Below are 13033 nucleotides of genomic sequence, written 5' to 3'. Positions count from 1 at the left end.
TGGCTGAATTCCTTAAGCGTGTGACGGAAATGTTACGCCCCTAACCATACTGTGATGCCGTGTGTCCCAGCGCGACAAGACAAAAACAATAGAACCCATCACAAACGAGGCATTTGTTGCATCCAGTTAGGACATAATTACTGATTATAATAATTTATACTCTCTTTTTACGCGTTGTAAACATAAAACCATGTCTGCATTTGTGATCGGAGAAACGACAAAGTGCTACTCTACACTGCTCAAAACACTAGTTTGAATCATCAGTGGCAAATTCTTTAAATATGAAAACGTACTTACAGGCTGTGAGTCAGAAGCGCCAGACTGTCCTTGCAAAGCTGGAACTGCCTCACTTTATAGAAACAGAGACCGGCATTGTAGGCTACTCTCACATGAAACAGTCCTAGTCCTCCATAAAATGCGCTGGACACATCTGTATATTTGGGTTGAACTTTCCTGGAACAGTGGTGTAAATATAACTTATCCACTGATTTAGTTGTGTCCTCGTTTGGAAGTCCAAAGAAAGTAGTTTTGCTTTCACAACGAAACATACAGCGTCTCCACAACATGGCGGCGGCAGCAACAGCGAGAATAAAAGTTACAGTACGCCTTCTTTCTTTGCATGAACATTTGGGCGGCGTTATGCAAATCTTCCCACATTATGATGTTGACATGTGGGGGCATGTTTAAACAAGCCGTTTTAGGAGGGTGTGGTTGACTCTTAACTTTTATAAAGAATATCTCTTTGGATTCGAAACTTTAGTCTTTGCAACCAAGAGCTTGTAACACTCCAAAGAGAAAGGAAAAATTGAAGTCGCATCATATGACCCCTTAAAATTAGTTTTATTTTATTTTTATCAAAGAGTGAAAGAAGAAAATCCATGCAGGAAACTCATTTAATCCATTTTTTAACATTTATGATAAATTGTCACTGTTATTTTACTGTTGGTGTGGAAAAGCAAACAAACATGGTTCAACTTGTTACAACAGCCAATTGAGGAAATATGAATTGCTCAAAAGACTCATTCTTTTTCAGTTCTTCAGTCAAACAGTCATATAAAGTAGAGAGTGCTTGAGGAATCTGCATTATCAAAGTCTTAGTATCCAACCGAATTTTGCAAATCAAATCATCTAGAACATTTTTTCAATCAACAGTAAACAAGAAGCTCATTTTATCTCCCCCAAGATCTTGGTAAAAATATCCTCACTCTAATTTTCACACTCTTTCAGTCGTGACACAACACACTTGATCCCATCAGTTTCCTCTGAGTCATCAAACTGAAATCCCATGGTAGCCGAGTGACCTAAATATCTCCAGGAGACTGGCAGCATAACAGGTGATGGAGGAACAAAAGCCATATGAATGAGATTACAGCTAGCTGGCAGGGTCTCAGACCTTACGGCCTTCTTGGCTGGTTCAATTGGCCTGTGGATCAGGTGGCTATGACAAGGAGGCAGAAATTAAACTGAGCAAGTTTTTGTTTAGAATTTTGCTGATGTTGATCTACAATACCTAAGCTATCCGTTTACATTCTTATTTAATGTAATGGCAATACAATTTTAATTATAAAAATTATTATATTATATATCACTTTTATGCTTTTTTTTAAAGCACTCCAAAAATAATCGTGTGTTAAAACATCAAAAGAAATAGAATTAAATATTTGCAGAGAATGTCACTTGGAATAGAGTTGTTGACATATTTGGTCACACTTTATTTTAAGGTCCAATTCTCGCTATTAACAAACCATCAACTACAACTTGTGCCTCAGAATACTTCTGATTTGCTGCTTATTAATAGTAAGGTAATTGTTAAGATTAGGTATTGGGTAGGATTATGGATGTAGAACATGTTCATGCAGAATATGTGCTTTATAAGTAGTAATAAACAGCCAATATGTTAATAATTGGCATGCTAATAAGCAACTACTTAATAGTGAGACTTGGTCCCTAAACTAAAGTGTTACCAAATATTTTTGTAGGGAAACCCGGAAGTTAGCATCGACCTGATGGTTCCCTCAACACAAACCCAATAGGTTTACATATGAAGAGTTCAGATGCAAAAGCCATGCCATTTGAAATTTTCGGCTAAAATTAGCATTTTTATAAGGCCCCTATGTGTAGGTTCAGTAATTTCACTTTAATGCGAATGAATAGGTTCTTTTCATTGCAATTAAAGTAAACTAACTGAACACAAATATAGGAGCCTGATAAAAAATGCTAATTTTAGACGAAAATTTCAAACATCACATATTATTGTAAAAAAAAAATAACCTCTGTGACCAACAAATGTTAATGATTCTTACACATTTTGCTCAGCATGATAATCTTCACGAATGAACTTTTTAAAAGCCTAAATACAAGCACAAAGCAATATGTAGGCTATAAACAAACTGGTTGCATTGCTTCCATGTCACCATGCACCATTAAGCTTCAAACAACTCTTTGATCTACGGCCAGTCCCCATTCATTCATCTAGCTTTTGTATTCCTTGAAAAAAGTCAAACCAGTTTACATAAGGGTGAGTAAATGATGACAGGATTCTCAGTTTTGGGTTCCTATTGCTTTAGAGGACAAGCAGGCCATCTGCATGTGGTGAAAACTGAGAGAAGACCACATATATTCTCGAACTTCGTGAACTTCACATCCCCCACATATTTATCACAGTTCACACACAGACCTGTTGTTATAAGATCACTCTTCTCTGAAATGCTGATGAGAAACAACCAGGACACTGAGAGGTGCTTTAACACCTCCCACATATCTCAGGGTCGTCACCCTCGCAGAAGTGGGCTGTGTCTTAATTTGTGAGGCGGTCCTAGTCACATCTCAGTCATGTCATTTTTTTGAATTCCCAACTTGGGAAACGCATGTTTTGAATACATCCTCATTGTCAGTGATATTTATTCATTGGAGGACCCTGAATAGAGTCTTTAAAGCATATCTGTCGTCATGTTCAAAATAGTAATAGCAAGCTGAGCTCTTTGAAAGTTATCGATGGCGAATCCAATCTTGTGTTCTAGCTCTTTTCAAATGGTTGCCCTCAGGTCATACCTCCAGCTTTGAGTCAGCCGCTGAGAGGACGCTGAAGTTTTATCATTGATAACAGCACTATTAGCTCAGGTCTTGGCATCACAGGAAGACTTTAAGACTGGTGTCGTGTGGATTTTCACATTTTCTGGGCTGTTTTTAGCGGTTTAGGTAATTGGTGACGCACATCAGGAGATTCATCCCCGTCTGCCCACCTTCGCACCAAAACATCAGTGCATATAAATAGCAAGCGTGTCTAGGTGCTATTATTACCTGCGACCTCTTCCCAGAGCTGGAAATGTGGATTGATCCAGCTGCCTCCCCCTGAGAAGCAATGGGAGGGCTGCAAGAGGTCAGGCCACTCTTTTTAATTGCATACTTCTTCTCAGGTTAGATAGAATACTGACATAAATGATCAGTTTCAACTGAATATATATAATTTGTCAAAGAAATCATAAATTAGATTTCTGCATTATTTTTCATATATTTGCATAAAAAACGTTTAACATTTAAAAATGCACAACTTAAAATCATTATGGACTCAAATTACACATACATTACTGTTCAGAATCTTTCTTTTTTTATGTTTTAAAAAGAAGTCTCTTATGCTTAGCAGGACACTTATTTGATAAACCAGTTTCTATAAAACAGTAAAAACATAAATATTGTAAAACATTATAACAATTTAAAATAACATTCTATTTTAATGTATTTTAAAATGTGATTTAGTCCTGTGATAACAAAGCTATATTTTCAGCAGCGATTACTCCAGTCTTTAATGTCACATGATTCTTCTAATATCATTCTAATATGCTAATAAGGTGCTTTTATTATTTATTATCAATATTGAAATCAGTTGTGCTATATGTCTTCAGGATTCTTGAAGAATAGAAAGTTTAAAAGGACAGCATTTATCTGAAATAGAAATCTTTTGTGATTTCACAGCCACTTTTGATCAGTTGAAGATTTTAGAGGACACAGACATATAAATTACCAAAATTAAGAAAACTTTCAAACAGCATTCATTCAAAAAAATGAAAATGGTAGAACAACTATTATAAAGTATTATTATTATTTTTTTACAGTATCCAATAAATGTTGTTTTGAATCTTTCTAAACAACCATAGTCATGATGCCCTACAGTATCATATCTAAAAAATATTACTCAGTTTTTAAATTATTGATCCATGATACACTATGATTCATTCGAGGCCTCACCCACAATAACCTTGGTTGGTTTACGTACACAACTCCACATTCATTTTTCACACAAAACCACATTTCATACCAAAATCAAATATAGCTGCTGGGTCACTGTCTCCTGAAATTTCAAAGTCATATATTCTCTAGAAGTTCTGTGATGAATTCACCAAATGTAATGTTTAGAGTTAAATTTCTAATTATTCAATCAATCTTTTCCTTTTTCATTCCAGGCATTTATTTGCAAAACAGAATCTTATCTTTGTCAAATGGCATTTGTTTCAAATCAAGTTTCCACAAAAATATTAAGCAGCATAACTGTTTTTAACATTGATAATAATAAGAAGTGTTTCTTGAGCACCAAATCAACATATTTTATGGTTACTGAAGGATCATGTGAAGAGACTAAAACAAACTATTAAAAACCCTGAACAGTATGTGACAAGAAATAAAACAGTTAAATTATTAAGTATAAATAACTCAAGCATAAATATTAACTTTCGGTTTAATCTGTTTTATGATGGTCAAAGCTTCTGAGTAAAAGGAACTATATAATCCTGCCTTCAACTACTTCCTGTAAATGTAATGTAGCAACATGTGATTGCTCTGTTTAGCTAGATTCTGATATGATGATTTATGTAACTCAAGACACAACCAATCAGGTCAGGACTGTTTGGCTTGGTTTCACAGCTCAGTTGGAGGACCAGCTCCAGTTACTTGGAGGAAAAGGGGGAGGATAGGGAAAGATCCGTAAGGAAAACTCAATTTAGCTGCTCATTTTCACTTTTATCCGCCCTTTAAGCCACCTGTACGTCAGAAGGGGGCCCAGTGGTGGGTAAACGCGTCAGACCCAGCTGTCATTTACCCAAGCCTGTCTGCTGTGATCCCTCCATGGGCCACTTTAATTACTCGTCACCTCCTCCTCTGTCCCTGTGCTGCCTTTTCCTCCAACCAGTCTGGTGAGATGGGTCACACAGCAGGTGCTGGTAATTACTCATCCAGAATCCTTCAGTGTGTCCAACAGCATTAAAGAAAAAAATAAAACAATAAAAAAACCTTTGGCCCTTTTTCCATCTAGTGCACGGCCTGTCAGGACCCAGATGACCGGCTTGTTCAACATGGCTGAAATATCATTGACATTATAAGGCTAGAAGCTTTTATTGGCTTTATGTAAATTCTGACACACAAGCAGCTGTAATTATGAGTTATTTACATTCATATTTAAATAAACAGCGCTTCCATGGATGGCCTGAGGTTCTCTACTAGAAGCTTTAAAACTTGGAAGGCCAATAAGTGATACATTGTTTTGGGATGACTAACTGAATTTACAGTAGAATTCATTTTGGCAAAAAAAAAAAAAAAAAAAAGAAGAAGAAAGTAAGTTTGGGTCTGTATTTATATGAAGATGCAGAACGTTTTATCAGATTGAATAATGAACCTCAGTTTCAAAAACAGTTTGCCTCCCACAATGTAAATGAAGTTGCTCCTGATGTAAATTAAAAATAACAAAACATCTCTATGTGGTCTCTAATGTTAAAAAAGGTCACATACCTTGGTGATGGTTATAAATGTCCTGTAGCTGTTCAGTATAACTTTTAGCTATGAGTGATTCAAACATTCCTCAGTGCTGTGATAAAGATGTTAGGAAAGTGGACACTCAGGGATTTGCAAAGGTGTTCTAGGTGTTTGGAAAAGAAAAGAAAACAAAAAAAATAATGAAATGTAATAACTGTTCATAATATTGTTTCTTATTATGATGACAACGATGATGATTATTAATAGGCCTAGCCTATTATTATACACAGTAATATTATTATTCCAATAACTGGTCATGAGACTCAATTATTTACCATTTTATTCAATTTTTAACTATAAAGATAACAATAAAGATATTTCTAAAAAACTTTCTCAATATTTAAATATAGTAGTCCACACCACAGCTCTAAAGACAAAAGCACAAAGAAACAATATCATTGTAATCATTTTTGGAATTATTTTTTTCAAGCTGATGAAGGAAAAAAATATTGACACCAAATCAGAATCAATCCTGCATTAATGGGCACAAGAATTTAAAGTGGCAGACACGCATGGCTTAGAATTAACAGACGATGCGCAGCTATTTGTAAATTTTAAGAGTCTAGCCAAAGACTAGGCTATAGAAATACAAAGAAAGTTCAATCCTGTACTTAAGAATGGGAGAAACTGCATTGGGCAATATGGCAGAATAGTCTCACCTTCTAAATGAAAAATCCAAGAAGCTGATTGGTAAAGTCATTGCGTCACTGAAGCTGCCGTTTGAAGCTCCGGTTCCCATGCGCATTGGCTGGTCTAGCCTGAAAAATCCACTTTTTAAACGCTATTTGAGCATAAGTGCAAACAGTTTTACTGTTTACTACACGTTGTTATTCTTCTCACCCATAGGCTTACTTCCGCGTTGAAGGAAGATAATCATTCTTGATGCGAACAGGCCTTAACAGTGACTGGAAAAAAAGTAGAGTGTAAACTGTAATAACGTAGGAATACTAGAGATAGAATATATATATATATATATATATATATATATATATATATATATATATATATATATATATATATAGTCAAGGCCAAAAATATTGGCCCCCTTGGAAAATATGATCAAAAAAGGCTGTGAAAATTCATCTGCATTGTTAATCCTTTTGGTCTTTTATTTAAAAAATTCACAAAAATGTATCCTTCCATTGGATAATAAGAATTTAAAACGGAGGGGAAATATCATTATGAAATGAATGTTTTTCTCAAATACTCGTTGGTCACATTTATTTATTAATTATGAATTCTTATGAGTAAAATATCTCTGAAGTATATTCCCATTCATATTCACAATTTTGAGCACTCCAGCATGATTATAAACATGAAATCATCCAGCTCTGGTTTCCTGTTTCACAGAAATATAAAGAGAAGGGAAAACAAAGCCCAAATTCCTTTAATCATCGATCACAATGAGAAAAACCAAAGAATATATTTCTGATGTGCAGCAAAAGATAATTGAGCTTCACAAATGGGTGAAGTGGCTTTAAGAAAAGAGCTAGAGCAGTGAAAATTCCCCATTTCCACCATCAGGGCAATAATTAAGAATTTACAACCAACAGAAAATGTTACAAAACTGCATGGAAGAGGACGTGTGTCTATATCGTCCTAATGTGCAGTGAGAAGGAGAGTTTGAGTAGCTAAAGACTCTCCGAGGGTCACAGCTGGAGAACTGCAGAAAATAGTTGAGTCTCTGGTTCAGAAAACCTTTAAAAAAATTGTCAAACAGAACCTACATCAACACATGTTGTTTGGGAGGGTTACAAGAAAAAAGTTCTCCAAGCTCATTCAAAAACAAACTAAAGCATATTCAGTTATCAGCCATGACTGGAACTTTAAATGGGAATGGCTTCTGTGATCAGATGAAACTAAAAAATGAGCTTTTTAGCAGCAAACACTCAAGATGGGTTGGTGAACACAGAGAAAAAAGTACCCCATGTGTACAATGAAATATACTGCTGTATTTTTGATGTTGTGGGCCTAAATTTCTGCTGGAGGTCCTGGACATCTTGTTTAGATACATGACATCATGGATTCTATCAAATACCAACAGATAAAAAATCAGTAAGTGACTGACTCTGTTAGAAATCTTATAATGGGCCATGTTTGGATCTTCCAACTGGACAATAATCCAAACACAAACCACAAAAACAACACAGAAATGGGTCACTGAAAAACCAAGCTTCTGCTATAGCCATTCCACTCCTCTGACCTGAACCCTACGGAAAATGAGAGGAGTGAACTGAAGAGGAGAAGCACCAACATGGAGCTGGGAATCTAAAGGGTCTGGAGTGATTCTGGATGAAGGAATGGTATCTGATCTCTTGTCAGGTGTTCTCTAACCTCATCAGGCATTAAAGGAGAACATTTAGACTGGCAAATGGAGGTTTCAAAAAGTATTGAATAAAAGGGGGCTATTAATTGTGGCCAATGCGTATTAGAGAAAAACATTTATTTCATAATGATATTTCCCCCCATTTTAAATTCTTATTATCCAATGAAAGGATACATTTGTGTGAATTTTTTAAATAAAAGACCAAAAGGATTAAGAATGCAGATAAATTTTTTGATCATATTTACCAAGGGGCCAATATTTTTGGCCTCGACTGTATATATTGATTATTTGTACATGGAAACTATAGCTGCCTTTTATAGAAAGAGGCTCTTTGCAAAGGGATCATCATATTTGGGGGTCCAAAGCATCAAAAAATCTCTTTTCTGAACAAATCTGGTTTAATAAAATTTACAGAGAGGCAGCCTAACTGTTCACAGCTTTTTCCACCCTAAATGCATATTCATGGAAACTGAGGAACATTGAAATTTTAATCTTATAAATTATTACACCATGTAATTTTTGCTAGTAAATAACATTTATCACTCATGGTGGTAAAACAGAAAAATGTTGCATGATAAAGCTAATTTATGGACTCAGGAATAGGAATATGTGACCAATCAGATACTGAAGACACACCATGAAATGCCCTTGGCTGTGTGCACATAACCCCAATGGAGTCCCAACTCTTCTTTGACTTTGTGTGTCCCATTTATTCTTTTTATACAAGTGCTGTTCACACCATATTGGTCTGATAGCCAATATGTCCTGCCCCCTTTTTCCACATTCCCCAGTGCGTAAGCATTTCCTCCTCATTTGGTTCAATCTATTGTTGATCTGGTCTGTCACGCTTGTGTAATGTATCGATCTGTATCACTTGTGACCTGCTTTTCTCTAAATGCCTACTTAATCAAGGATGAATGCACTACCCCAAAGGATTTCAGTCATGTCGCACTTGATTCACAGCGAGAGACAGCGACTAGACCCTGTTTTGCCGGAACTCTGCCAAATTGACTCCCCTGCACAATTATATTTACCCGGCTTAAATACAGAAACGATCAACAAAATCTGTGCAACAGATTTCCAGTTTCTTTCTCTGGTGTTCTTTCTCTAATCATTTTTATGTCAGGATCTCATTTTTGGATTGGTTGACATCGAGTAGCTCCATGCCAAAATGCATCTCAGAAGAGAAAGCAGTCCCTCCAGACTACAGAATTGAAAGTTGTCTTTGGATAAGAAGTAAATAGTTGGAGAGATGTAGAGACATATGGAATTACAAGTCTTACATCCCAATGGTGATTAGAAATTAAATCTCAACAGAGCAAATTTGTCCTAAAATATATTCTAAATTCATTATAACATTTAGAACCAACTGAAACCACATGCGCCCAAAAATCGCTTACTCACAGTGGACTTTTTAATTAATTGGTATATGTATATTGCTTATGCAATAAATAATTGACTCTCATTAATAATAATTAATTCTTAATTATTTAACAATAAATAAAACAAAAATGGTGTGACAAAATGCATCCAAAAGGCTGTCCCAATTTGAAGGCTCCTTAAATGCGACCTTGAAATGCATGAAAGATGCAACTATTGGCTCCTTCGCAGCCTAGAATGTCCCAAGATTTAATTTGTGCTAGTGATGATTGGATTTTTTTATTTATTTATTTATTTATTAGAAAAAAAGGACCAAGATAAACTTATTTAGACAGGTTGTAAACCCTGTTTTGTTTTCAGACGGTTCAATAACGCTCGTGGTCAAATTTTCAAAGTCCAAATTTGTTTTAGCTTAGCACGTTGTATTAAAATAGCTGTGATCGGTGTGAGAGGCTGAGAAGAGAACAGTGGGTTCCACTGTATTTTTATATATGGGATATCGTGTTCTCTACAGCTCTTCAAAAATAGTCTTTGGTTTGAGGATGTGAGCCACAAATCTCTACCAACCAATCTGATGTGTGCAACAGATTTATTTGCCTTTCAAATCTCTACACTTTTTGTGCCAGACAGCTCGCAGTAAAGATTCTCCAGCCTCTCGTCTCATTGGCTACAGTTGGGCTGTTCTGTGCCAACTCCATCTACTCTTTCTAAACCTTCAACCTTCCAATCCAAACACAGATTTCTGAGACCTTATCCAGCTTTAGTTTCGTCATCTTGCAAGGTTTGAAAGCCATCGTAAAGGGCTATAAACTACACCAAATGATGTCTTTAGAGGCATTATTTAAACTGTCCCATTATACCAACTAGGCCCATAACTTCTCTCCTCACTGCAGCATAACTGCTGAACTGTAATTCTATCTGTTAAAAGGCTTTTGTGAGCTAGCCAGGGTCCCGTATCTGATTAGATTATGACTTTAAGTGGAGCTCTGGGCTGTGACTTTGAATATGTTGCCAGAAGGTAGTTAATCTTGAAGATAGCTGGAGGTGAAAGGGACAAAGGAAGGAGAGGCGCCTCAATACTAATCAGCTCATAAGTCAATCAAAACTGAAGACTGTGCCATGGGGCAAATTTCAAAGTGATGTGAGGCATGATTTTTGAGGAAGTGACATCAGGCCAATAAAGAACCAGTCACTCATGCCAAATAGACACATTAAACATTTAATAATCACTGTATCTACCTCAGTGGGGATTCAGATACAACTGTTTCCCTAATTTGTGGTTATATATGCTTATATCACTTTGCATGTCTTCCAGACAAACTTCCGAAAAGACTGTCTTTAGTGAGTCAAAAGTCATTCAAACATTGATTGATTGCAAAACTCAAGATTATGTTAGTGAAAAGAAAGAAAGAAAGAAAGAAAGAAAAATGACAGTCATTATAAAATGTCTCAAGAAGTGTTGTGGTTATAACTGAGTCTTACTGTTTTATTTTAGTGCAGATGGTCTCACATTCTGAGGTAAGCATTTTGGATTTTCTGTCTTTGTGATCTTGATATCCATTTTCTCCACGTAATTCTCCAGCTGCTGCTCTGTCTGGAACACACACACACACCAAAAGAGTAAAATTACTACTGCAATGATTATTGAAGTCCTCATGAAAACAGAACTAAATAGTAATAATCATATATTATATAAAATCATATATTAAAAGGTCAAGTTTCCCTTATATCAACATTATCACAATTCGTCCCCCCACCAATTTTTTTTTTTTTTTAAATGAACACTGCAAAATACATTGAAAGCACACATTTTCCACATTGTAGTCTTGTCCAAGGTCCTGAAAATCAACTCAGTCTGACTGGACTTTCTGTGGTGCTGAATTTTGAGTAAAGAAAACTAAAGCCTCATCATTTTGTGTATACTATCCTTATCTGTTCATATTGCTCTTTATAATTATCAGGCAGACATTTCAGATCATTTTTTTCATTCCCCTTAATTAGCCATATTGAGGTCTTTTATATTCACATGCTATCTCTGATGCTCTGGCATATTTAATTTACATGAAACTTCTAATGTTTCCATTATGCTTTACTGCATTGTATAAACACAGTTTGAAGTGCATTTCATTCCACATATTCCTCACTTCTGAAAGAAGAGAGGCTGATTGAGCCAGAGCACATTTTCTTAATGGTATTATGCAATAATCTCATGTATAAGCACTTAGATTCTTGTACTGTAATTCTATGCCTGATTTTACAAGAGGAACAAGAACAAAGATTTCAAAAAGCAGTGCATCTATAATTTTCATAAAGTGTTTTTCATTTAAAAGATTATACACAGCCAAAATGTCACAAAGGTTTACATTCTATTTTGACCTTTCAGAGTTTGATTACAATTTTTTGATTACAACAGAATGCAGTGACAAAGGGAAAAACTACACGAACCAGTATATGGTTAAATAAATAGACATTTGCAGACAACAAGCTCAGAATGAAGAGCAGGAATAAATGCAGTATGTGAATATTGGTGTATGCTAAATACGGTGCTCATTCCTCACCTTCCATGACAGCCTGCTTCACTGGCTCTAATTCTGGACACTATTTTGGTCAGGTCATTGAAAGAAGCATTGGGACAGGTCACCACCTGTGAGAAAGATAATAAGAGAATTAGGCCTTTGCCGTGGGCTCTGAAGAAGGGTAAGAATTTGTATGTTACTAAAACTGATTGTACCTCACATACAAAGTTTTGGGGGATTGGTACAAGACTTCATTTTAGAAATCTGGTCACCTTAAAGCCAGTTCTCCGAGTCGGTTCTTTACATTAAGTTCACAAAGATGAGTTACTGATTGAAATTAGTCTGAAAAGTATAAATAATTCCATTCACTGAAAAAAAAATGAACATGGTACCTGAAATATATAAATAGTTGAATTGAGGACTCAAATCAGAATTGATTTGGGGGTCTCAGTTAAGAGGAAAATCGTTAAACTCTTTTTTGAGACATGAACTCTTCCTGGTTCTGTTGATTTTGCAGGATTTGTCAATCGTCATGATGTTGGTTGTAGTATCACACATCAAACAAAGTCTTTCCAGACAGGTAGCCAGTTTCCTTATCAGCACAGAAAGTCCATTTATACGGAAAGCCAAGAAAACCAGAAGCAATGATGAGAAGATGAAAGGACACTCACAGCAATCTAATCAAATTTGCCAAACTCCAGTCTGCCAATTGTGACCTTTATACTCACGGTAGTGGCTGTCTTTTAAGATGCATAAATCATACCAATCTCAATCTTCAGACCTAGAGGACCAGAAGTCAAAAAAGAGCACATATCCACCTGTCTCATTTATAATTCCATGCAAATCCTTAATCATATTGTGCCCTCAGGGGAGCATGTCTGAGTGGTGATTATGCAGAAACAAAAATGATATGCTTACAGCCAGGATTTATTTATACCACTTGATTTATAAAGCTTGTTTTGAAGCCAAGCAATCCTGAATTTTAATTATCATTAATTAATGTAAAAAA

The sequence above is a fragment of the Cyprinus carpio genome, chromosome B5 (assembly GCF_018340385.1).
Source record: "Cyprinus carpio isolate SPL01 chromosome B5, ASM1834038v1, whole genome shotgun sequence".
NCBI lineage: Eukaryota > Metazoa > Chordata > Actinopteri > Cypriniformes > Cyprinidae > Cyprinus > Cyprinus carpio.
This window is presented reverse-complemented; position numbering follows the sequence as displayed.